General features: G+C 40.2%; 1 protein-coding gene and 4 non-coding genes across 6 annotated transcripts in view; all 5 read left to right on the forward strand.

Moving 5' to 3' along the window:
- The window catches only part of LOC115092963 (zinc finger protein 567-like), a 1005854-nt gene that overhangs the window by 673135 nt on the left and 307150 nt on the right, over positions 1–25569 (forward strand). The gene's annotated exons all lie outside the window — the stretch shown is intronic.
- Positions 3351–3423, forward strand: TRNAK-UUU. Its single transcript has one exon. It is a non-coding gene; the product is annotated as a tRNA-Lys (tRNA).
- TRNAK-UUU lies at positions 15754–15826 on the forward strand. The gene has a single exon. It is a non-coding gene; the product is annotated as a tRNA-Lys (tRNA).
- On the forward strand, positions 18402–18474 carry TRNAK-UUU. The gene has a single exon. It is a non-coding gene; the product is annotated as a tRNA-Lys (tRNA).
- On the forward strand, positions 21050–21122 carry TRNAK-UUU. The gene has a single exon. It is a non-coding gene; the product is annotated as a tRNA-Lys (tRNA).

Genomic DNA, 25569 nt, shown 5'->3' on the forward strand with positions numbered 1-25569 from the left:
ATATAGAAGCTGGTAATGGTATATACCTCTGGTACTTAGAGCCAATACACCATTTTACCTTGTCAATTCCCCTTTTGATTTTGGAAAGGCAGCATGTCCTGTGCCGTTTTCTAATTTTTCTATTAACTTCTGGCCTCCATGGAACATATTATTTGGATGGGAATTTCTTTCCTTGCTCCAAGTCCACCTTTTACTCTTTACATTAATTTAGTTAAGTTTGAAGTGCCCACTATTTGGGACTCAATGAAGCTGGTTTAATTTTGTACTCTACTATTATTACCTGGGAGAAGTTCACTTCATGCAATATGTACTTGAGATCACCAAGCTCCAAGGAGGGGATGACATCCAGCCATCCTATGGAGAAGAGAAGAGAGAGGGATAAAAGGAGTGGACCCTAATCAGGCCCATGAACATCTACAAAAGATGAAGAGTAGCTATAGGTATTTTCATGATACTGAACAGGAGAGGACTTGTTCCTTTCAGGTAACAGTAAGGATCTAAGGAGTTTCGAGGAGAAAACTAAAAGAAGGAGATAGGAGATAAAAATGACTATGTAATATAAATTCCATCTTTGATACTTCACTATATTGGGAGGGGAGCTACTATCTTGCCCTATAAACAATGGGAGGGAAGAAAAATCATTAATGTAAAGATTTATCAATTGGCTTTATCATCATGAGCTAAAACATTTCATCAATTGCATCTTATCAGTAAAAAGAAACATTGGAAACCAACAAAACTCTGAACTGTTTCATCGAGTTGTGACCTTACTGCTTATCTGTGCTGTGATCATCAATGCTGTGTGCACAATACATAACACTGGAATTTAAACTAAGCAATGCGAAGGTATCTGTCTGTCCTCTCCCCCCCCCCAACCCCACCCCCCATGCAGGAAACCCTGGAGTTACATCTTATGACATCATAAGAGTGTTCTACGCTGAATAGAAAATTGAGATATGGCTCTGGAACTGTTATCTAGGTTCAGCCATCATAGGGGTCACCCTTACATCAAGCAAAGCAAAGTAAGGCAGCCACAGCAGGAATGCTATGGGGGAGCACTTTCTGCCCCCTCAAAAGTTAGCCACATGACTCTTAGGCCTTTCTTTCCAGCAGTCTATGCTTCCACGTTTACTATCCTTGCTGAATGTAACTTTGTTCTTCCTGTTCAAACTATTGTTTTTGTTACAGTTCCCCAATTCGATGTAAACCGATCTGATATGGTCATTTAACCATGAAGGTCGGTATAGAAAAGTGTTAAATAAATAAATAAGATAAATGACGCGCCCGTCTCACCTTGCCTCATTATAGAACCACCCTTGCATGGGTTGCTGGCCCCTTCTTGCTGCTCATTGCAGGTCAGGCTTCCACTTCAGACAGCAAGCTCCCATGAATGGATTGTAAGCTTCATGGTGGAGGGATCATGAGAGGTTGATTTAGTAGCTGTGCACCTGTTCTTCTGACTTACAATTGCACATGCATGCACCAGTTGCAGCCAGTGCAGGAGGATATCAGGAAGGGGATGGAGCTGGAATTAAGGGTGTTGACTTTTCTCTCAGCCCGGTCAGCCCAAGATTTGATTGCAGGCTTGCAGGGTCATTACAGTGAAATGACAGTCACCAGGAAATGTCAGTCATGGGGGCAGGCAGGAGCTCTGGGACTCAGGGATTATGGGTAGGGGAGTATTAGGAGGGGGATCATGGACTGGGGGATGTATATGGGGCAGAGGATAGTTCGTGTAAATAGCGGGGATTACTAATTATGTGTTTGGGGGGGTCATGAATATGGGGGTGCTGAGAGGTATCATAGGATTGTACTTTATGTGGGATGGATCATGTATGTATGGGGATACTGTAGGCGTGTGCTTAGGGTTGCCAAAATATGTGTGTGCCACAGGATGAAGATTTACCACCTGCTACTTAGGAGGGAGCGGCAACCTCATGAGGGCTGAAGAGTGCATCTACCTATGTGCCCTACATTAAAGTGGCTTACAGGCACTGAAATATGTGTATAGTGGGAATCCTGGGGAGATAGAACCATGAATCATATGTTTGGGAAGTTTTTTGGGGTTTTAGAAGATGGCACATGTGTTGGGGAGTGGAAGGCGGTATGGGGTGAGGTACGGTGACAGGTTTTCCTGTTTTATAAAGCTGGCAACCCTAGAGCCATTAGGAACCCAGCCCTTCCTCATTTCTGTTTGTATTTTTCGGGCCACAAGTTTTGGCTCAGTCTGGGGTTGGACCTGCTTGTGCATAAATTTAGGTGTTCTGTGGAGAGTGGATTTGGGAGCAAAACCGGTTCAAACAGGGTCCAGGATCATGTAGAAAAATATGAAAGCTGGTAAATCTCAGCCCTGGGCAGTAGGGACTCTGTCTAGAGAGAAACCTTAAGGGGCACGTGCAGTAAGACACACGCTGAAAATGGGCATCCATACTGAGTGCCCGTTTTCCTAATGCGGTGCCAGATGCACTATTTAAATGAGGGGCTGCATAAAAAAGGGTGCGCTAGTGGAAAACTGTGCGCACATAGTGCTCAATTGCATTGGGTGCCCAGAATTGCTACAGGCACTCAATATGAGCGTCCATTTTTATCCCCCTTCTTCAGGCCAATTTTTTTGGTATTTTGCTGAGGTTACTGAAGTGCCTTATACTAAGCGCCCCTTGCTATGGGCATGTATATTGTGCAGTCATAAGAAATTATTTTTTAATCTCTCCACTGCATGCAGTAAATTAAAGTCTCACAATGATACTAAGTAGGAAGACGTACTCATCATAACGCAGAGGACTGTATTTTTTAAAATTTGTCCTGAGCCCTTGATTCCTGAATTGACTTTACTTCACCTTGCGGGCTAGAGTTAAATTTACCATGTTAAAAGGTGTATGTTGGGCACCCAGCACTTTCCTGCATTGGGGGTAATAGCTAATAACCTCATCTACATGGAATTTACATGTGATGGACGCTATTGGCTATGCATTTGTTTGGGCACATCATTTTGAACGTGCTAATCGCCTTATTGAATCGGGTGCTAGTGTAGCCCGTCCAAAACGCGTATCCAACTACGTACAAACTCATGTGCTAGGCTGGACGCACATTATTGCATCCGTCCCTAAGTGAGCCGGGTTTGGCGCTGAGGGGATGTTGAAGAGTGCTGATTCTGTCATGGATAAATGAATAAAAATCTTAGGGGTAGCACTAAGAGTGGCTGCTCTAACCAATGTTATTTTTATCAATTTAGGGAGTTGAAAATTGAAAAACATTCTTAATATTATAGATGAAGAAACAAACAAGCAGGAAAGATAGTGTAGGAGGCATCACTAGGTAGTCATGTTAGGAAAAAATATTACATGCGTCAAGCCTGAGTAGCTCAGTCAGTAGAGCATCAGACTTTTAATCTGAGGGTCCAGGGTTCAAGTCCCTGTTCAGGTAGGGATCTTCTTTCTTCAATCCCAAATCTAAGTTTATTTAGAGTTGATACAATTTTCTAAATTGACAACACAGCAACTCTTGAAAAACAAAATTCATAATGCTACATTTGAATGTCCTTTGAGAAATGAATGGCAGGAACCCAACATGGATTTTCCCTAGATCCTTCTTGCTCTAGTATTGGCTCTTAAAGTTTCCAGTACTAGAGGCACAACTCTTGGAATTGCCAGAAAAATATGATGGAGGAGACTTCTGAAAATCGAGGAGGAAAAGCTCCTGGTATGGCAGAACAAAAATGCAAAGAATGCGTGGTTGGCAACAACCCCTCTTCAAGATTTCTTTTGAGAAATTTCCATCCCTGAAGCCAAAACCATTTATTGATTATCTGCAATGATCTGAATGGAATATTGTAGGCATTTCTCAAGTATATCGTGGACAGATCTGAACTATGCTAACACTCTGCTAAGCACCCTTACAAGATTGCAGATTAACTTCTTTCTTCTATTTTTAGCCATTTCCTGCTTTGTGTTTCGGGCTTTCAGTTGGAGTTGTAGGTTTGGAAATTAAAAACATCCAAGTATTCAACACCATTATATTTTGATTGCCTATGGTTATGATTTTGGAAATAAAATTGTTCTCAACAGAGGTGAATTCTCTAAATTGCTGCCTGAAACACTCCAGTGTAAAAGAAATTGAAATTTATTTCTTCCATAGATTAGTATACATTGGAGTTTAATATGAATAAAAAAGTTGTCATAATGAGTGAAAGATTCTGATTTACTATCAAGCAGTCTAGTGTTCTAGAATGCTTTCAGAACTCTGATGCTACAGGCAATTTGTGCCTGGTTTAAATAAAGAGAAATATTCTGGAAGATTGAAAGAATGGTATTGCTACTCATTCGAAGGAGAAAATTAAAAACTTTCTGCTCTGAAGCAAAACCAAAATTCTCTCTGGGAGAATTGAACCCAGGCCATGAGGAAAAGAGCACCAAACCTAACCTCGAAAAAAGAGGAAACGGCACTAAAGGTTATCCATGGATGCACTCACAATGGTCATACATTTGTAGAGTGATTGCAAGGCTTTATGTTTTTCTAGACAGCTTGAATACTTTTCTGGTTTGCAAATTTTCAAATCTCATTTTTCATCAACCAATTAAGAAACATAAATTCCTTCACCGCAAAGATTAAAAGAGAGTATTCCTTTCATTCAATTCCTTTTGCTTGACATGTATTGTGGTATTGAGTCCAAAAGTAGATATCTGGGAAAGAGATTCAGCGCATATACAAGAAACTCAAAGGAATATGAAATAAAAAGAGATCATATGCCGACTGTTATCTTCTTATTCGATTTTGTTAAAGAAGTATCTAGTAAAAATGAGTGTGTTCTTCCTTTCGCATCAAAATCACAACATAGAAGTAAGATCATTGGAGATATTTCTCAGTGGCAATCACACGAGACACATTCCTAGATCTTCCTATCTTATCCTATGAAAGACCTCTTAAACATAAAAGATGTGATGGTGAAAGTGGCCTTCTGCATTTTAAAGTATTCCAAATATTGGCTATTGGTATCGAACAGAACTACTTTTGCAGATACTGGCTCTCAGTTCTTTGTATCTCTTCCGTAGAAAGAAAAGATTTTCTCCATTTTCAATCAATCAGAATATTTCATCGGAAATTCATTTCAAGATGTGTATCTACAGATGTTGTACATATAAATTGATCTCACTATAATATGATTCTTGTAGAAAAGTCTACAAGAGTCCTAAAAACGAAGATAATTGATAATTGAACAATGGGGCTGTGTCTCTCTGTCTTCTGCGACATGATGCCCTTTTGTCAGACATATTTTTCTATCCCTTGGTGACTATGCTGGCTTTAACTACATTTTCCTTCATTCTGTACCTGGAAAGGGACTGAATATTAGCAATGAATGTTTTGTATTCCTCTTAATGAGATGCAGCAATACGATTTTGAGATGCGGTGACCAGAATTGTACACAGCATTGAAGGTGCAGTCTCACCATGGAGTGGTACAGAGGCATTATGACATTTTCCATTGTATTCACCATTCCCTTCCTACTCAATCCTATCATTCTGTTTGCTTTTTTGACAGCCTCAGCTACCAGTGGTGCATTTGCCTCGAAAGCACCCGCACCGAATGAATGTTTTGATTTTGTGAGGCACATGATGTTGGTGTTAACACTCATATTTTCTGAGTTATTTGTGATGCATTTATTCTTTGACTTTCGATTACTCTGTTGAAATGTTGAAGAGTGCTGATGCTTTCACTGACAAATGAATAAAAATCTTAGCGGTAGCACTAAGAGTGACTGCTCTAAGTGTGAAAAACCAATGTTAATGTTATCAATTTACAGAGCTGAAAATTGAAAACTATTTTCAATATTATAGATGAGGAAGGAAACAAGTGGGAAATTTAGTGTAGGATAGAGATGTGCTTCGTTTTTAGGAATCGGGTCGGGCTTCGGTCGACCGATTCGTTTAAAAGTTTAGTTTTTCGCGTGTGGTTTGGTTTTTTTTTTACGAACAGAGTTAGTGCGCACTAACGAGGTTAGTGCGCCCCAAGTTCCGGTTAGTGCGCACTACCTAATGCTAGTGCGCACTACCAAAAATTGCAACTTTTAAGTAAAACGTATCAATTTTTAAGGAGTTCGTTAGCTAAATGTACGGTTCTGGGCTCCCACTGGTTCGCACCACCTGGAAAACAGCCAATGGGAATGTAGAATCAGTATTTTAACTCATCCGTAGTTAGTGCGCACTACCGCTGGCTAGTGCACACTACCGCTGGGTAGTGCGCACTAACGCGGATTAGTGCGCGCTATCTTGAGCATGCTTTGTGAGGTCCCCGGAGGCCATTTTGCTACACGCACTAATAAATATTTTCTTACTACGTGCTGTCTGAGTCAGACAGAGCAGCAGCAGTGCCAGTGAGAACTTCTGAGAAGCAAGCTGAGCCTGATAGTGTTTCTTTGAGCTGTGCACAGAGTCAGACTGAGAGTTACAAATCAAAATCAATATCATCAACAACTTTACCACTGTAAGTGTATAATATAATAAATATATAAGATTTTGTTTTAGTTTATACAGTATTACTTTACTATTAGTTACTTAGTTGGTTAAGTTAAATAGTTAATGCACTTTTTTTTCGGTGAAGCAGCATAAAATAATATAAAAATAATATTAAATGAAGTTACTTACATTAGGGGAAATTAAAAGTTTAACACACAAAAGTATAATTTTATGCTAATTTAGTGAAAAAAAGTTTAACAGAGATTGTCAGTGTCACACAGACAGCTCCCTCCCTGCATGAGAGGCTGGCTGGCTTCACAGACAGGGGGGGGGGGAGCTCAGCTGCCTGACCCTCACTCCTCCCCCCCCCCCCCCCATGTCCCTGCCACTGAACTGAATAGTGTACTGTCACTGTGAGGGTGAGGGCTGAGACAGCTCCCTCCCTGCCTGCATTACGTAGTGAGAGGCTGGCTGGCTTCACAGACAGGGGGGGGGGGAGCTCAGCTGCCTGACCCTCACTCCTCCCCGCCCCCCCATGTCCCTGCCACTGAACTGAATAGTGTACTGTCACTGTGAGGGTGAGGGCTGAGACAGCTCCCTCCCTGCCTGCATTACGTAGTGAGAGGCTGGCTGGCTTCACAGACAGGGGGGGGGGAGCTCAGCTGCCTGACCCTCACTCCTCCCCCCCCCCCCCATGTCCCTGCCACTGAACTGAATAGTGTACTGTCACTGTGAGGGTGAGGGCTGAGACAGCTCCCTCCCTGCCTGCATTACGTAGTGAGAGGCTGGCTGGCTTCACAGACAGGGGGGGGCAACTCAGCTGCCTGACCCTCACTCCTCCCCCCCCCCCCATGTCCCTGCCACTGAACTGAATAGTGTACTGTCACTGTGAGGGTGAGGGCTGAGACAGCTCCCTCCCTGCCTGCATTACGTAGTGAGAGGCTGGCTGGCTTCACAGACAGGGGGGGGGGGGAGCTCAGCTGCCTGACCCTCACTCCTTCCCCCCCCCCCCATGTCCCTGCCACTGAACTGAATAGTGTACTGTCACTGTGAGGGTGAGGGCTGAGGGCTGGCTTCACAGACAGGGGGGAGCTGCCTAGCCCCTCCCTGCATTAGTGTGTGAGCTTCTGAACAAACAGCTGTCCTATAGCACATACTTTTTTTCATCTCCTTTTTTATTTTCTCTTGGTAGGATGGAACGTGAAAGGGAGTCTGGTGGTGACAGGGGGAGGGAGTCTGACTCCTCCCCACCGTCCTCCTCCAAGGTGGCAGCAAGGTCCAGGAAGCCCCGCTTTACCCAGGCCGACGTGGACCTCCTGGCCCGGCTCATGCTCCTGGATGAGAGGAACCTATACACCCCCCCAGGCAGCAGGCCTAACCTGCAAAGGGAGACTGCTGCCTGGGCCTCTCTCCAGGAGGAGTTTTGCCGGCGGGCCTCCTACCCTCGTGAGGTGGAAGACCTAAAACAGAAAGGTGAGAAATAATAATGTTGATCATATTATTCAATTATAAATTATGTATATTATTTTGTCATTGAAAATTAAATAGAGTATGATAGTAATACTAGCTACAGTAGCTACTAGTAGCATACAGTGAGTTATATAATTATAATGTAATAATTAACTACTATAAGTAATAAAAGTTATAATGTTAAGTAAATATATTTTAAAAAAACAGAAATACTAGTAGCTAGCTACTAGCTAGCTAGCTACTAGTGTACCACCCTTACCCTATACTATACTAGTATTAATACTTAATAACTAGACTACAAAGGAAATAAAATTATCTGTGGTATATTATTGATATTTATATTTATCTTTTTGAAATGGTGGTATTTGGGATTTTTTTGAAAGCCACATTGAAATATAAATAAAATAGTATTTATGTATAACTAACTTTTGTATGTTGCATAAAAAATAATCTAGTAGGTCAAGGCAAAACATGGGCATGTTGTAAAAATTAATCAATGTTATTCTTTTTCCTGTATATTCCTCTAATTTTCAGGTCGCCATCTGCGATTGCACGAGGGTAGGTGGCTCGAGGAGGTCCGCCGAACCTTGCCCCGTTCCGTGCCTGGTAAGTTGTTTTCAGAATACTACACAAGAACAACACACATTACACAACTATTCAATTAATTGTAATGGAATTTGTGTTTAAAAATGTTTCTTTAATATAACAGTGAATGAATCATTGTGTCTGATCTCATTCTTGTTTTTAAAATTCTAACTGTTGTTCTCTGAATTTTGATTTGTCTTGTACAGAACCACACCCAGGCAGGGACGAGGCGGGGCTTCCTGGGCCTAGTGGGAGGCAGAGCTGTCACCAGAGGAGGATGGAGGCAGCAACAACAAGTAGTGGTCTAGGTAGGAAATAATATATCTTGGCACGGCCAGTACAGTAGTATATATTATCTGAGGCTGAAAAACAAAATCTTTTTTTTTATATCAGTCAGTTATAGTGGCTGGGGATTGGGAATGGGGGGATGTGTGTATTTATTTATTTGTATATATTAAATGACACTGAGTGGCTATGATAGTAAACTAAAGAATTGAAGGTGAAAAAAAAGAAGAGGTTTGTAGTGTATCTCCTACCATCATATTCTGTGTAACCTGAGATTGACTATTATTTATCCTTCCAATCCTTCAAATTATGTATTCTCTCTAATCTATGTTGATAGATTTGATATCCCTCCACTCTCCCCTCACTCCTTCTCCCCTGCAATGGACTCCTCATTTTTCTATAATCCTCAAGTCAATAAACTAAATAAGGGGTAGATTATTTTATAAACTTGCTCACACGCATCCATTAGTATTTGCTTTTTTATGTCATATCTGACTATGTATGTAATGTATGTATAATGTATAGTTCTGTGTCTCATGTTGAATTATTTTTTTTTTTAAATTTCTTTACAGGCCAAGAAAAGCCTGCCAATACCCAGCGGCCCACCACTGCCACCAGCACCACCACCAGCGCCAGCACCACCACCAGCACCAGCACCAGCGCCAGCGCCAGTGCCAGCACCAGCACCAGCACTGCCGTACTTCCTGCAGGATCTCCTCCAACCTGTAAGTGCTGCTGTGCACAATATTCAAAGTTGGAGGAGATCCTGCAGGAAGTACGGCAGTTCAAGGCGAAATATGATGCCGACTACATGATGTTGCAGCAGAAGGTCGGAGAGCTGCAGGCCAGTGTCTGCAATGTGGAGAGGAGGTTGTTAGCCCTGGAGGAGGCCCCTCAGGAGCAGAGGGAAATGGCTTCTCCTCCTCATGAGATGCCTCATGAGGAGGAGGTGCCAGTTCCCTCTGCTTCAGAGCAGGTTTCTCCAGTGGCGGCACCCTCCTCTCCACATGAGCCTGACCCTGCTGCAACATCATGAAGTCAAGGCATCATATTTCGCCTTGACCTGGGCTGCTGGCCTGGTTTTTTTTTTTTTTGTTTTTTGTTTTAATGTGTCTACTCTCTACTGTGGTGGTGTGTGAAATATAAATATGTTAAAATAAATTTGTTTACACATTGTAAATGTTTGCTTGTTCTTTTTTATATATTATATATTATTAGTCATTTAACTAATAATAATTATTCCAAAATAATATAGTATGGTACTACTAAATTACAAAGAGCAGACATGTACGGATGTATGTCTATTAATCCAACACATTTCATTGTTTTAGTAGTAGTAACTAAGTTAGTCATACACTTCCATACAACATTCAGTCTGGCTGAATTAGCACAAGTTGTATACTTGTGAGCAGTAGCGCCAACGTCAAGGCTTCAACCGTGGCTACTGACCATTCACACATCTTTCAACCTGGCCAATACAATATTGTGCACTGTGTGCAGTGTGTGCAGCACTCAAGCTACTGCAATGACTCACACGTCAATGCCAAAAATTGCTCCATGACCAAGACAGCCATTTGAAGCAAAAAAAGTAATGCTTGTGATACTAAAGTAGGAGTAAGGAGAAGGACTAGGAGAAAGCAGACTCATGAACAAAAAATCCTTCAGAAATGTACAACTTCTGGGTGCTCAGTTTTCTCTTTTTATTACACTCAAGGGTGTCTGTATATATTTGGTTAATCAATATATTGTTACAGTAGGGTGGATATAACAGTAACAGTTTATATCCAACTAGTAGCTAGTAGTTGTAGCTAGCTACTAGTTGGATATAAACTGGATATCCAAGTAGTAGCTAGTACTTGGATATCCAGTAGCTAGTAGTAGCTAGCTAGTAGCTAGCTACTACTAGTACAGCCACTAGCTACTTAGAGTATCAACCTCTCTGTGCACTGTAAGTGCAATTTAATATTGTATTGGCCTGAAATTCTTTCATACTTCATTCACACAATCATGCTGTCGGAGATGGACGCCCAGGCAGAAGAACCCAGTGAGGACTTGCCTGCCTCAGAGGTGGACACTGGGGGAAAGGAGCCTGGGAGTGAGAAGCCTGTGTTGGAGATGCAGCAGGACAGAGTGTTTATGTCTTGTGACTCCCAGACTGGCTTCTCCTGTGGGCCACAAGAGGCAGCAGCGGCAATGTTGTGGCCGCTGCTGCCTCTTGTGGCCGGGCACCCCAGCAAGCGATGCGGGGAGCACAGCTGCATAGAGCCAAGCCTCTCTTCCACCCCTTGACCTTGGATCTCGGCCCTCGACAAGAGGCTCACTCCTCCCAGTCACAGGGAAAGTTCGGATACCCAAGCTGTGGAAAGTTCGTTTTGATAAAAACCAATTGCTCGACTAAGTCTGGAGACAAACGTGCACGGTGTGGACTCACTATGTTCCCTGTCATTGAAAATACTCTTTCACTTTGCACACTTGTTGGCGGGCAGGAAAGAAAGTGCTGTGCTAGTATTGCAAGATCAGGCCACATTGAAGCTTTCTGTGCCCAATATCTCAAGGGATCTGAGTCCATGCTCTGAATTGGCTCAGACAGAAAACTCTTAACATGCAGTTCTGAAACATTCTCCTGCAGGTAGGACTCAGTAGTAGTAACTCTTCTGCCAACAGCTGATGCGATTGCTTGTGACATGGCAGGCAGTTCATTAAATGTGGAATAACTCATATTTTGATGTGTTATGGAAGGGGTAGGGGAGCAGCTGATCATACTAGTACTTGAGCAGGATGGAGTTGGAGACTGAGAGGATGATACTAATTCTTTTTCATCGTTACCAGTGGAACAGACCCTGTTAGACATTATGTTTTCAACCATTTTAATCAACATTTTTTTCCAATGTGTAAGAGCATTGTTCTTGAGAGCAATACTGCCTTTCACACGTGGGTCACACATCGTGGCTAACATATAGCAATCCCTTTGCATGAGAGGTTTCAATCTTTTTTGAACTTGCTCTTTTAAGCATTTAACAAGCATTAACACTTCCTTAGAGAAATCTGGATGATGCAGAAATTCCTCTAATACCTCCTCCAGATAGTTTATTACAGGGATGACACCACCCAAAGTGGCATTAGCTGAACTCAATGCATCAGTATATACTTTGAAAGGCTTGAGGACATGCACCATGTGTGCAATGTTTGTCCAGTCCTGACATCCAAGAGGATTTTCCAATCCAATTTCAGTTGCCATTGCCAAATCATGAAGAGGTGTCTGCTGTTCAGACAACCTCTCCAACATAAGATAGGTGGAATCCATCTGGTAGGCACATCCTGAAGAAGGTTGTGCAAAGGTGCACCAACTGCTATTTGCCTCTTTCTGAGTTGCTTCCCACTTTTTACACTACGATTGAAATGCCCAGCTATTTTGCGACACTTTTCAATCAACCGCTTCAGGAGTTGACTACTACAACTAGTACCACCTTCCTTGCCACTAAGCCCCAAAGCATCCCTCACTATCAGATGCAGGGTATGTGCAAAGCATCGGATGCCGTTGAATCTACCATCAGCCAGAGCCTTAATAATATTGGAACCATTGTCAGTAATGAAAAATCCATTTAAGCATTCCATATCACTGCTTCTAAGGAGCCCATTCCATTTTTCCATCATCCCCTGAATTGCATGTAAGATATTTTCTGAAGTATGTCTCTTGTCTAGCACTTGAGCATGCAGTAAAGCCCAATGGTATCCTGGCAAAACCTTTTTGGAGCTGCTGCCACTGCCACTGCCAATGCTGCTAGTGCTTACAGGTATTAATGCCTCATCCAGCTGCCACCAATGTGCTGTTAGAAACAAATATGCATGCATTGCATTCATACTAGTCCAAACATCAGTGGTGAGATGGATGCTCCTCCCCTTTGCCCTTGCCATCATAATCTGCATTTCAGCACGACATTTTCTGTATAGGGAAGGAAGCACCTGACGGCTAAATGTACTTCTTGAAGGAAGTTTGTAGTAAGGGGCGAAATAATGGAGCATCCGCTTAAATCCCTCATTTTCTACAATCTGCAGTGGCTGATCATCCACAGCAATCATTAGAGCAATATGTCGTGTACCCACTTTGGACATTGCCTGCTTCCTGCTCTGTGACATTGCAGAAGAACACCACCCCATCTGCTCCATGGTAGCTTGCCGCTGCTGCTGGGGATGAGGAAGAGGAGACTGCTGCTTCTGCAGATGCACACAATCTGTATCTTCTTTAGTACTACTACTTTCCTTCTGTGGCTGCTTCCCTGTTGCTTTACTTGAAGCCTGGGCAAGCATGGTGGGACCAGCTTCTTCTGCAAGCAACAGTGCTCTATGTTCTCTTTCAAGGTGATATTTCATGTTGCTGTTAGTAAGATGTCCAATAATTCTTCCACGGCTCACCATCTTTTTACAATGGATACATTGTCCAAATCTCTGGTCAGCCACAACATGATAATGATTCCAAATCTTTGATGTCCTTGTACTGTTCCTTACTCTAGGCTGGATACTTGTCATTTTCATACTAGTAGTAGAAATAGTAGTAGTAGTAGTAGTAGTAGTAGTAGTAGTAGTCACACGTGGATGTTCAAATGGTGTAGGGGACAGGGTACCAGCAATACTGCTGGCACTGGCAGTAGTTGTTTGTTTTGCAATCTGACTAACATTGTCATTGCTTCTGTTCTCCTCCTCCTCCTTCTCCTCAGAATGTTTACTAGCCAAAAACTCCTGATCATCCTCCTCCTCCTCCTCCTCCTCCTCAATATCTGATTCATCATCATCATCCAATACTTTCTGTAGCACCATTCTTTCATCTAATCTTTTCACCTTTCCCTCAAATTTTGCTCGTTCCTTCCCTTGCAACAAGTTTCCTTGCACTTCTACATCCTCTTTCTTCTCAAAAAATCGCAGTTTTTTCCTAGGGACTGGCAGAAAGCTCTTTCCAGTAGCACTATCACTAGCAACACGTTTTTTTCCAGAGGGTACTGGTAGGGGCATTATGATCCTGTGGTCAAAGAAATATATAATAAATATAGTACATTAAACAAGTTAATAAATTAGTTTGGTATTCATTTTTAAAACTTTATTGAGCTAATAGCATTAGCAATAGCTAGCTAGCTATTGCTAAGGCTACCCCCAGACCACAGGACAAAGAAGGATATAGTGATTATTAGTCAATGAGTGACACTGACAATTGATAATTTGATATAGTATACTTACTAATATATTATATTGCAATTTATACCATGCATTGGCCAGAGCATCAAACTGCAGCAGACTGAGACTGAAACTAGGCTGCAATACTTCAGTTCACTCATTACATTAGCCTCCTGGCAGGACTGGCTAGGCTTTTCTGCATTGAGGTTAGAGAAGTCCTATTCTTATTTTTTCATATCCTTTTCAGGCCTATTCTGTTCTTTGAACTAAAATAACTTCTCCCTCCCACTTCAAGTCTTACCCACAAATCTCACACCCAGGAGCAGAAGCCTCAAGCCAAGCACAAGATACATAATATAGGATATTGGACAGACTATTGGCCAATTATAGGTTTAGTAGTAGAATTGATTTGATAGTAGTGACTCACTGGCTTTAATAGCTAGCCATAGCCAGTGACACTAGGCTAATAGCCAAGCTAGCTATTAGCCTAGTGTCACTGGCTATGGCTAGCTAGCTATAAACACTATTAGTGATAAATCTGGTAGATTACACATACATCTATATAATATTGATAAATATAATATTATATAATTTTATATATTTATAAATCTATTAAAACTCTACTGCTGCAATGTTCAGAAAGCAATCAACGCACCTACCTTCACCTTGTCCTTTATAAGCAAGCCCTGCTGCTGGACTGGAGTGCTGGTGCCTGCCTATGTCTAGGCTAGGAATGCTGCGAACGAAGAGCTCACTCAAGAAACAGAAAAAAAGAGTAGAGCTCAGCTCAGCTCACTGGTTGTGGCTATTGGCTATTTTGGCTAGTGGTACTTGGCTGCTAGCAGTAGCAGCTATATGCTACTGTGGCTAGTGGCAATGGCTAGCTACTGGCTGGCTGCTAGTATCATAGGCTGATACTAGAATCAGCTAGCTAAGCCAGCTAGCAGCTAGTACCCCTTAATAACAATAAAGGCTGTATAATATATTAGCTATCAAATCAACAGCTGCAGCTAGCTATAAACTGATTGACTGATGTTTTCTCCTCAAACCCACAAAACAAAAGCAACACATAAGCAGAGCACCCCTTATTATATAGCTATTATAGCTACCTATTGACTAAAAGTAGGAGGGAAAATAAACCTATTAATTTAAGTGGCCAATTCAAAAATAATGCAAATGAATATTATGCATAATATATCAAACAAATTCTAGTCACATGATTGATGACATAATCACAATATCCACAGACACACTACTACAGTAGGATTAGAACTTCAAGCTAATAGCTCTATCCCCCATTCCCATTCCCCATCCCCCATATAAAACAATCTGTAAAAAACAGCACCTTGGCTGTTGGTAACCTTGGTAATGAATAAAAAACAAGAAGACACCCAATAGGAATACATATTCAACCTTCAATTTACAAAAAAGTATCAATGTAGTATCAGTTTACCTTAGTGCGCACTAACGTATCTCAGCGCGCACTGTCATGTACCTAGTGCGCACTAGTAATCCGTTAGTGCGCAGTAGGGTGAGGCGCCATGTACTGCGCACTACGTCCAGCGACTGCGCGCTAACGGATAGTCCATGCGCACTAACATTCGTTAGTGCGCAGTAATAAAAAACCGACTTTAACCCGAAAATTCGTGGAATTTTGATTCTTTTTCCCAACTTCCCCAACAATGACGAATTAGACAATGTTGTTGGCATTGACTAAATTGTGAAAAACGAATGCACATCTCTAGTGTAGGATACAACACTAGATAGTCATGTTAGCAAAAATTATCTACTTTTTCATGCCTGAGTAGCTCAGTCGGTAGAGCATCAGACTTTTAATCTGAGGGTCCAGGGTTCAAGTCCCTGTTCAGGCGGGATCTTCTCTCTTCAATCCCAAATCAAAGTTTATTTAGAGTTTATACAATTTTCTAAATTGACAACACAGCAACTCTTGAAAAACAAAATTCATAATGCTACATTTGAATTTCCTTTGAGAAATGAATGGCAGGGACCCAACATGGGTTTTCCCTAGATCCTTCTTGCTCTAGTATTGGCTTTTAAAGTTTCCAGTACTAGAGGCACAACTGTTGCAATTGCCAGAAAAATATGATGGAGGAGACTTCTGAAAATCGAGGAGGAAAAGCTCCTGGTATGGCAGAACAAAAATGCAAAGAATGCGTGGTTGGCAACAACCCCTCTTCAAGATTTCTTTTGAGAAATTTCCATCCCTGAAGCCAAAACCATTTATTGATTATCTGCAATGATCTGAATGGAATATTGTAGGCATTTCTCAAGTATATCGTGGACAGATGTGAACTATGCTAACACTCTGCTAAGCACCCTTACAAGATTGCAGATTAACTTCTTTCTTCTATTTTTAGCCATTTCCTGCTTTGTGTTTCGGGCTTTCAGTTGGAGTTGTAGGTTTGGAAATTAAAAACATCCAAGTATTCAACACCATTATATTTTGATTGCCTATGGTTATGATTTTGGAAATAAAATTGTTCTCAACAGAGGTGAATTCTCTAAATTGCTGCCTGAAACACTCCAGTGTAAAAGAAATTGAAATTTATTTCTTCCATAGATTAGTATACATTGGAGTTTAATATGAATAAAAAAGTTGTCATAATGAGTGAAAGATTCTGATTTACTATCAAGCAGTCCAGTGTTCTAGAATGCTTTCAGAACTCTGATGCTACAGGCAATTTGTGCCTGGTTTAAATAAAGAGAAATATTCTGGAAGATTGAAAGAATGGTATTGCTACTCTTTCGAAGGAGAAAATTAAAAACTTTATGCTCTGAAGCAAAACCAAAATTCTCTCTGGGAGAATTGAACCCAGGCCATGAGGAAAAGAGCACCAAACCTAACCTCGAAAAAAGAGGAAACTGCACTAAAGGGTATCCATGGATGCACTCACAATGGTCATACATTTGTAGAGTGATTGCAAGGCTTTATGTTTTTCTAGACAGCTTGAATACTTTTCTGGTTTGCAAATTTTCAAATCTCATTTTTCATCAACCAATTAAGAAACATAAATTCCCTCACCGCAAAGATTAAAAGAGAGTATTCCTTTCATTCAATTCCTTTTGCTTGACATGTATTGTGGTATTGAGTCCAAAAGTAGATATCTGGGAAAGAGATTCAGCGCATATACAAGAAACTCAATGGAATATGAAATAAAAAGAGATCACTATGCCGACTGTAATCTTCTTATTAGATTTTGTTAAAGAAGTATCTAGTAAAAATGAGTGTGTTCTTCCTTTCGCATCAAAATCACAACATAGAAGTAAGATCATTGGAGATATTTCTCAGTGGCAATCACACGAGACACATTCCAAGATCTTCCTATCTTTTCCTATGAAAGACCTCTTAAACATAAAAGATGTGATGGTGAAAGTGGCCTTCTGCATCTTAAAGTATTCCAAATATTGGCTATTGGTATCGAACAGAACTACTTTTGCAGATACTGGCTCTCAGTTCTTTGTATCTCTTCTGTAGAAAGAAAAGATTTTCTCCATTTTCAATCAATCAGAATATTTCATCGGAAATTCATTTCAAGATGTGTATCTACAGATGTTGTACATAGAAATTGATCTCACTATAATATGATTCTTGTAGAAAAGTCTACAAGAGTCCTAAAAACGAAGATAATTGAACAATGGTGCTGTGTCTCTCTGTCTTCTGCGACATGATAACCTTTTGTCTTGTGTCTCTTTGCATTAAACAGATTCTTCTTACAGATGACACTAGATTTTTTGTTAGAGAGAAGATCAGCATTGATTATGGAGGATAAGTCAGACATATTTTTCTATCCCTTGGTGACTATGCTGGCTTTAACTACATTTTCCTTCATTCTGTACCTGGAAAGGGACTGAATATTAGCAATGAATGTTATGTATTCCTCTTAATGAGATGCAGCAATACGATTTTGAGATGCGGTGACCAGAATTGTACACAGTATTGAAGGTGCAGTCTCACCATGGAGCGGTACAGAGGCATTATGACATTTTCCATTGTATTCACCATTCCCTTCCTACTCAATCCTATCATTCTGTTTGCTTTTTTGACAGCCTCAGCTACCAGTGGTGCATTTGCCTGGAAAGCACCCGCACCGAATGAATGTTTTGATTTTGTGAGGCACATGATGTTGGTGTTAACACTCATATTTTCTGAGTTATTTGTGATGCATTTATTCTTTGACTTTCGATTACTCTGTTGAAATGTTGAAGAGTGCTGATGCTTTCACTGACAAATGAATAAAAATCTTAGCGGTAGCACTAAGAGTGACTGCTCTAAGTGTGAAAAACCAATGTTAATGTTATCAATTTACAGAGCTGAAAATTGAAAACTATTTTCAATATTATAGATGAGGAAGGAAACAAGTGAGAAATTTAGTGTAGGATACAACACTAGATAGTCATGTTAGGAAAAATTATCTACTTTTTCATGCCTGAGTAGCTCAGTCGGTAGAGCATCAGACTTTTAATCTGAGGGTCCAGGGTTCAAGTCCCTGTTCAGGCGGGATCTTCTTTCTTCAATCCCAAATCTAAGTTTATTTAGAGTTGATACAATTTTCTAAATTGACAACACAGCAACTCTTGAAAAACAAAATTCATAATGCTACATTTGAATGTCCTTTGAGAAATGAATGGCAGGGACCCAACATGGGTTTTCCCTAGATCCTTCTTGCTCTAGTATTGGCTTTTAAAGTTTCCAGTACTAGAGGCACAACTGTTGCAATTGCCAGAAAAATATGATGGAGGAGACTTCTGAAAATCGAGGAGGAAAAGCTCCTGGTATGGCAGAACAAAAATGCAAAGAATGCGTGGTTGGCAACAACCCCTCTTCAAGATTTCTTTTGAGAAATTTCCATCCCTGAAGCCAAAACCATTTATTGATTATCTGCAATGATCTGAATGGAATATTGTAGGCATTTCTCAAGTATATCGTGGACAGATCTGAACTATGCTAACACTCTGCTAAGCACCCTTACAAGATTGCAGATTAACTTCTTTCTTCTATTTTTAGCCATTTCCTGCTTTGTGTTTCGGGCTTTCAGTTGGAGTTGTAGGTTTGGAAATTAAAAACATCCAAGTATTCAACACCATTATATTTTGATTGCCTATGGTTATGATTTTGGAAATAAAATTGTTCTCAACAGAGGTGAATTCTCTAAATTGCTGCCTGAAACACTCCAGTGTAAAAGAAATTGAAATTTATTTCTTCCATAGATTAGTATACATTGGAGTTTAATATGAATAAAAAAGTTGTCATAATGAGTGAAAGATTCTGATTTACTATCAAGCAGTCCAGTGTTCTAGAATGCTTTCAGAACTCTGATGCTACAGGCAATTTGTGCCTGGTTTAAATAAAGAGAAATATTCTGGAAGATTGAAAGAATGGTATTGCTACTCTTTCGAAGGAGAAAATTAAAAACTTTATGCTCTGAAGCAAAACCAAAATTCTCTCTGGGAGAATTGAACCCAGGCCATGAGGAAAAGAGCACCAAACCTAACCTCGAAAAAAGAGGAAACTGCACTAAAGGGTATCCATGGATGCACTCACAATGGTCATACATTTGTAGAGTGATTGCAAGGCTTTATGTTTTTCTAGACAGCTTGAATACTTTTCTGGTTTGCAAATTTTCAAATCTCATTTTTCATCAACCAATTAAGAAACATAAATTCCCTCACCGCAAAGATTAAAAGAGAGTATTCCTTTCATTCAATTCCTTTTGCTTGACATGTATTGTAGTATTGAGTCCAAAAGTAGATATCTGGGAAAGAGATTCAGCGCATATACAAGAAACTCAACGGAATATGAAATAAAAAGAGATCACTATGCCGACTGTTATCTTCTTATTTGATTTTGTTAAAGAAGTATCTAGTAAAAATGAGTGTGTTCTTCCTTTCGCATCAAAATCACAACATAGAAGTAAGATCATTGGAGATATTTCTCAGTGGCAATCACACGAGACACATTCCAAGATCTTCCTATCTTTTCCTATGAAAGACCTCTTAAACATAAAAGATGTGATGGTGAAAGTGGCCTTCTGCATCTTAAAGTATTCCAAATATTGGCTATTGGTATCGAACAGAACTACTTTTGCAGATACTGGCTCTCAGTTCTTTGTATCTCTTCTGTAGAAAGAAAAGATTTTCTCCATTTTCAATCAATCAGAATATTTCATCGGAAATTCATTTCAAGATGTGTATCTACAGATGTTGTACATAGAAATTGATCTCACTATAATATGATTCTTGTAGAAAAGTCTACAAGAGTCCTAAAAACGAAGATAATTGAACAATGGTGCTGTGTCTCTCTGTCTTCTGCGACATGATGCCCTTTTGTCTTGTGTCTCTTTGCATTAAACAGATTCTTCTTACAGATGACACTAGATTTTTTGTTAGGGAGAAGATCAGCATTGATTATGGAGGATAAGTCAGACATATTTTTCTATCCCTTGGTGACTATGCTGGCTTTAACTACATTTTCCTTCATTCTGTACCTGGAAAGGGACTGAATATTAGCAATGAATGTTTTGTATTCCTCTTAATGAGATGCAGCAATACGATTTTGAGATGCGGTGACCAGAATTGTACACAGTATTGAAGGTGCAGTCTCACCATGGAGCGGTACAGAGGCATTATGACATTTTCCATTGTATTCACCATTCCCTTCCTACTCAATCCTATCATTCTGTTTGCTTTTTTGACAGCCTCAGCTACCAGTGGTGCATTTGCCTGGAAAGCACCCGCACCGAATGAATGTTTTGATTTTGTGAGGCACATGATGTTGGTGTTAACACTCATATTTTCTGAGTTATTTGTGATGCATTTATTCTTTGACTTTCGATTACTCTGTTGAAATGTTGAAGAGTGCTGATGCTTTCACTGACAAATGAATAAAAATCTTAGCGGTAGCACTAAGAGTGACTGCTCTAAGTGTGAAAAACCAATGTTAATGTTATCAATTTACAGAGCTGAAAATTGAAAACTATTTTCAATATTATAGATGAGGAAGGAAACAAGTGAGAAATTTGGTGTAGGATACAACACTAGATAGTCATGTTAGGAAAAATTATCTACTTTTCCATGCCTGAGTAGCTCAGTCGGTAGAGCATCAGACTTTTAATCTGAGGGTCCAGGGTTCAAGTCCCTGTTCAGGCGGGATCTTCTTTCTTCAATCCCAAATTTAAGTTTATTTAGAGTTGATACAATTTTCTAAATTGACAACACAGCAACTCTTGAAAAACAAAATTCATAATGCTACATTTGAATGTCCTTTGAGAAATGAATGGCAGGAACCCAACATGGGTTTTCCCTAGATCCTTCTTGCTCTAGTATTGGCTTTTAAAGTTTCCAGTACTAGAGGCACAACTGTTGCAATTGCCAGAAAAATATGATGGAGGAGACTTCTGAAAATCGAGGAGGAAAAGCTCCTGGTATGGCAGAACAAAAATGCAAAGAATGCGTGGTTGGCAACAACCCCTCTTCAAGATTTCTTTTGAGAAATTTCCATCCCTGAAGCCAAAACCATTTATTGATTATCTGCAATGATCTGAATGGAATATTGTAGGCATTTCTCAAGTATATCGTGGACAGATCTGAACTATGCTAACACTCTGCTAAGCACCCTTACAAGATTGCAGATTAACTTCTTTCTTCTATTTTTAGCCATTTCCTGCTTTGTGTTTCGGGCTTTCAGTTGGAGTTGTAGGTTTGGAAATTAAAAACATCCAAGTATTCAACACCATTATATTTTGATTGCCTATGGTTATGATTTTGGAAATAAAATTGTTCTCAACAGAGGTGAATTCTCTAAATTGCTGCCTGAAACACTCCAGTGTAAAAGAAATTGAAATTTATTTCTTCCATAGATTAGTATACATTGGAGTTTAATATGAATAAAAAAGTTGTCATAATGAGTGAAAGATTCTGATTTACTATCAAGCAGTCCAGTGTTCTAGAATGCTTTCAGAACTCTGATGCTACAGGCAATTTGTGCCTGGTTTAAATAAAGAGAAATATTCTGGAAGATTGAAAGAATGGTATTGCTACTCTTTCGAAGGAGAAAATTAAAAACTTTATGCTCTGAAGCAAAACCAAAATTCTCTCTGGGAGAATTGAACCCAGGCCATGAGGAAAAGAGCACCAAACCTAACCTCGAAAAAAGAGGAAACTGCACTAAAGGGTATCCATGGATGCACTCACAATGGTCATACATTTGTAGAGTGATTGCAAGGCTTTATGTTTTTCTAGACAGCTTGAATACTTTTCTGGTTTGCAAATTTTCAAATCTCATTTTTCATCAACCAATTAAGAAACATGAATTCCCTCACCGCAAAGATTAAAAGACAGTATTCCTTTCATTCAATTCCTTCTGCTTGACATGTATTGTAGTATTGAGTCCAAAAGTAGATATCTGGGAAAGAGATTCAGTGCATATACAAGAAACTCAACGGAATATGAAATAAAAAGAGATCACTATGCCGACTGTTATCTTCTTATTTGATTTTGTTAAAGAAGTATCTAGTAAAAATGAGTGTGTTCTTCCTTTCGCATCAAAATCACAACATAGAAGTAAGATCATTGGAGATATTTCTCAGTGGCAATCACACGAGACACATTCCAAGATCTTCCTATCTTTTCCTATGAAAGACCTCTTAAACATAAAAGATGTGATGGTGAAAGTGGCCTTCTGCATCTTAAAGTATTCCAAATATTGGCTATTGGTATCGAACAGAACTACTTTTGCAGATACTGGCTCTCAGTTCTTTGTATCTCTTCTGTAGAAAGAAAAGATTTTCTCCATTTTCAATCAATCAGAATATTTCATCGGAAATTCATTTCAAGATGTGTATCTACAGATGTTGTACATAGAAATTGATCTCACTATAATATGATTCTTGTAGAAAAGTCTACAAGAGTCCTAAAAACGAAGATAATTGAACAATGGTGCTGTGTCTCTCTGTCTTCTGCGACATGATGCCCTTTTGTCTTGTGTCTCTTTGCATTAAACAGATTCTTCTTACAGATGACACTAGATTTTTTGTTAGGGTGAAGATCAACATTGATTGAGGAGGATAAGTTAGACATGTTTTTCTATCCCTTGGTGACTATACTGGCTTTATCTACATTTTCCTTAAATCTGTACCTGGAAAAGGACTGAATATTAGCAATGAATGTTTTGTATTCCTTTTAATGAGATGCAGCAATATTGACATGATTGTTATGAATGCTTCTCTAGATGATATTATATTTTTTACTAAATGGAGCAATGTTGGGAAAATAGAGATTATTTGTTAGCCAGTGTCAACAATGTAGGACTTCTCTATTTTGCTCTCTGTATCGAGGGAGACTGAACATTATTATGAATTTGTTTCATTAAACAGTATATTTGCTGCCATTATAATACTGTTTATAGCCATGTACAGCAAAGATTTAGCACACATATTAAGAAATATTTAATTGTTTTGCTTTTATTAAACCATATCAGTATTGATATGATCGATTATTTTTAATGACTTCTGATTGATCTGAGGGATTGGTTTTTTTATGATGTCACTCTTCTTCTTAATTGAATTATAGGATGCAGATCATTGCTTTGGATTGGATGCTTTAAGGCAGGGGTCGGGAACCAATGGCTCGCGAGCCAGATGTGGCTCTTTTGATGGCTGCATCTGGCCTCGCAGACTAATCTTTAATAAAAAAGTAAAAATCTAATAAAAACCCCCACCCTCCTGACACCCCCAAGACCTCCAAAATTAATTTACTACAACCCCCCACCCTCCTGACCCCCCCCCCCCCCCAAGACCTGCCAAAAGTCCCTGGTGGTCCAGCGGGAGTCCAGGAGCGGTCCGGGAGCGATCTCCTGGACTTGGGCTGTCGACTGCCAGTAGTCAAAATGGCGCCGACGGCCCTTTGCCCTCACTATGTCACTGGGGTCGACCAATGGCGGTGGTAGCCCCTGTAACATAGTAAGGGCAAAGGGCCGTCGGCTGCCAGTAATCAAAATGGCATCGACGGCCCTTTGCCCTTACTATGTCACAGGGGCTACCGCCGCCATTGGTCGACCCCAGTGACATAGTGAGGGCAAATGGCCGTCGGCGCCATTTTGACTATTGGCAGCCAACAGCCCAAGTTCAGGAGATCGCTCCCGGACCCCCGCTGGACCACCAGGGACTTTTGGCAGGTCTTGGGGGGGTCAGGAGGATGGGGGATTGTAGTAAATTAATTTTGGAGGTATTGAGGGGCATCAGGAGGGTGGGGGGTTTTGTTAGATTTTTACTTTTTTATTAAAGATTTGTCTGCAAGCCCTGGACCCCCGCTGGACCACCAGGGACTTTTGGCAGGTCTTGGGGGGGGGGGGGGTCAGGAGAGTAGGGGGTTGTAGTAAATTAATTTGGTAGGTCTTGTATGGCTCTCACGGAATTACATTTTAAAATATGTGGCGTTCATGGCTCTCTCAGCCAAAAAGGTTCCCGACCCCTGCTTTAAGGTTTTCGCATTCATGTTTAGAATACTATGGCCCATATTTATTGTAGTATATCAATTCTTTTTTGTTGTCCTTTAAACCTGGAATGAGTGAGCAATTGGACCATGTTAGAAGTATCCATTTTTCATTTCTTTGGCCTGTTTAATTTTGGGGATATGTTTAATTTTTTCTCTTGGGCTAATAGATGAGGGAAAACGGTCCATATTAAGTAATAATAATCAAATCTCCAAAGTTTTCTCTCTGGCAGCTTCTAAAGAGGAGAGAGTGGTTATGATGGAGATGAAAGAACAGTTAGAAGTGGCACAACATTGAATGGAATGAACCTCTTCATTTCACTGTGACACTAACATGAGATCCAGCAAATGCAACCATGAAATTCCTGAAGTCTCCATGCGGAGTTCCTTGATCATTGAGCTGGAGTAGGACAGAAGTATTTATAAAAGTTCTGAGATGCTCAGGTCACTGGCTTTATACCTGCTTGAAGGAAACTGTTCTTGTGGGATTATTTTACCTTTGTGTTTAGTCCTGAATTTACATTGTAGAAATAGCAGAGAAGGGCTGCTTATGAAGCATAGAATTTAAAGGCTGTTCTCTCTATGGTCCCGCCATTTTGGAAGATGTAAAATTGTGGAGGTACGATTGAAATCTTTGTTGAACTAACAAGATAATCCCATCTCATGACAGATCAGATAATTCCGTTTTCAGTTTCTTTCCTTTACAGTATTTGAGAGCAGAGCAGGATTTGGAAACAGTATTGAGGATTACTGCATAGTCTAAGGTGCTGTGTTACTGTTGCAGTTTTTCCTGGTTGCCTAGGTTTGACTCACCCCTTTGCTAAGCTGAAAATGTAATATTTCTCTTAACCTGAAAGGTGCAGATCAAGGGTTAGCTCCTGAATGTCAGCTGCTTGGACGTGTCTGAAAGAGTGGGATGCAAAATAAAGAAATAAAGGTTTTCATGGACCAAGTAGGCTCCAGAGATGCAATTTAATAGCTTGTGGTATGTCTAGAGCTCTACTGGCTCTGTCTTTTGCTCAGGTTGTGAATTCAAACCTCAGCTAGAGTAGCACTCTTTTTCTTAAATGTCTCTCGTGGCAACAGTGAAGTTTTAGAAAAGACA

This window comes from Rhinatrema bivittatum, chromosome 1 (genome assembly GCF_901001135.1).
Source record: "Rhinatrema bivittatum chromosome 1, aRhiBiv1.1, whole genome shotgun sequence".
NCBI lineage: Eukaryota > Metazoa > Chordata > Amphibia > Gymnophiona > Rhinatrematidae > Rhinatrema > Rhinatrema bivittatum.